Raw genomic sequence first — 2426 nt, forward strand, 5'->3', positions numbered from 1 at the left:
TACATTAATTTTGTTAAATAATTCTAAATATTTCTTTATTTATACATATATATATTAATTATACATAAAAATATTTAAATCACATATATTAAATATTTTTTGTTATAATTATTTTCTTTTATACACACACACACATATATTATTCCACAATGCATGCAATAAGCTTTTATGTTTGATATCGATATATAGTCTCCAATCCCAGTCCCATTCATATGCAAACTGTATACAATTTTTTTTAATAGAGCAATTTTAATTTTTCGTTTTATTTTCTTTCATGTACATTTTTTTCCTTTAAATAGTGATATTTTAATTTTTTTTTCTTTTTTGTTTTAAGTACACTTTTATTAGGAATTACATTACTAATCTAAAAGACAAAAAGAGAAAAAAAAGGTGATACATATATTCAACAAAAAAAAAACTTAAATATCAAAAAAAAGAAATCTTATATTAAAACATTTAAAAATAACATATCCAATAAAAATAGTCGTAATATATAAATTGAGCAACAATTTAAATTTAAATTCATGTAAAACGAATTTAATCAAATACCAATATTAGAACTAAATTACTTAAATAATATTTAATCTATTCTAGTTCTTAGACACGTATAGATTAGAGTCATTCTCGTAACGACAACCAACTGAAACATCATAAGTTTGGACATTTAGAACCATCCTCTTGTTAAATAAGCTTCATCATCTGTTATACATGCAATACGGCAAGATATAGAATTGTCACACCAAAAAACTAAACTGACCCTTATTCCCCTCAATGGCATTGCATTGATGCAAAAGAAGGCCGGTAATTTCTGAAAAAAACACAATATGTTATAAAATTATTTTAATAACGAAAATCTTAAAATAAAAAATTTAAATATATTACCAATCGTTGAAATTGCATATACGAGTTTGACACAAATTTAGCAAAACTGAACTTAAATTGAGAGAATTCAATCTCATTATATATGTGCTCCACTTCAAAGATCTCCGGGCAAATGTAGAAAGCATGGAGGGGATGGAACTTGAATTTGGCCTACAAAACTCCATGGAAACAATTTCTCAATAAAAAATCGAGCTCCTCCCAATAAAACTAATTTTACCCACATTCCATTAGGTTGGTTATAATATGTGAGTAGATCCAACCATCCTTCAGTAAAATAGAGTTTACCATCTTCTTTGGACGCTTACATCCATATAGTTAGAACACGAATCAATGAATACAACTCGATGAGATATTTCATGGATGTGATGTATTGTAAAAGATTGTGACAAAAGACAATTGCATTGGAACATTAGACCAAAAGAATAATTTGGAGTAAGAAAAATTATTAAATTATCAAAAGAATAATATAATAAAATGAGTATATAAAAAATAATATACAAAATTATAAGTTGTACTTTAAAAGGATCAACTTCAATGAAAAACGAATAATACTTTCTATGAAGTAGTAAAAGAAGAATAATAAATTTAAGAGTAAAGTATCGTTTTTGTCCTCAACGATTGGGATAAGTCCTATTTGTGTCCCTAACATTTAAATCGTACTATTTGTATCCTTAACGTTTATAAAAGTGATTCAATGTTATCCTACTATCAATTATACTAACAAATCAGATTATATTTTTCAATTATTCTTACTTGGATGTATTCATTCTCAATTAGGTCTCACTTGGATGTGGTCGATTTTAATATTATACCCACTATTTGTGTTTAGATTCAATTATGTCCCTAGAAAAGTGAATTATGTAAATGTTGTAGGAATTAGCTTCAACATTTGATGAGTTATTTTTCGGAGTAGATCATCGATTCTATCCCAGACATTTGTATTATAACTTAAAGAAGAGATTTTTAAAACTCAAACTAAAGCACTCATGATGTGTAATTGACGGCAGGATAACATTGAATCACTTTTACAAACGTTAGGGATACAAATAGGACGATTTAAACGTTAGGAACACAAATAGGATTTACGCCAAACGTTGGGGACAAAAACGATACTTTACTCTAAATTTAAAGAAACTGAGTTGACTGATCTAGGCTCATGTACTACAAAAAAATTCTATATATAGGCTTTATTTAAAAAAAATAAATATGTAAATTAGTTATTATTAAAGTAATTTTTTTTATTTACGTTAGTTATCATATATTTATTTTGTTAAAATTATATAATTTTATCATATCATATCATTATTAGAATCATTGTTTTTTTTCATAAATAGAGTAACCGGGCCAACTTCGTATCATTATCATACCATATCATTATCATTATCATTATCATTATCATTATCATTATCATTATCATAAATGGATCACCATTAAGGTAACAACTTGCCATTAATAAAATCATTGGATAATGAATAAGAATTAGAATTGTATCAATATAATTAAAATCAATATAATTAAAATGATTAAAAATATTTTTTACTGAT

The sequence above is a fragment of the Arachis ipaensis genome, chromosome B03 (genome assembly GCF_000816755.2).
Source record: "Arachis ipaensis cultivar K30076 chromosome B03, Araip1.1, whole genome shotgun sequence".
In the NCBI taxonomy this organism is placed as follows: Eukaryota; Viridiplantae; Streptophyta; class Magnoliopsida; order Fabales; family Fabaceae; genus Arachis; species Arachis ipaensis.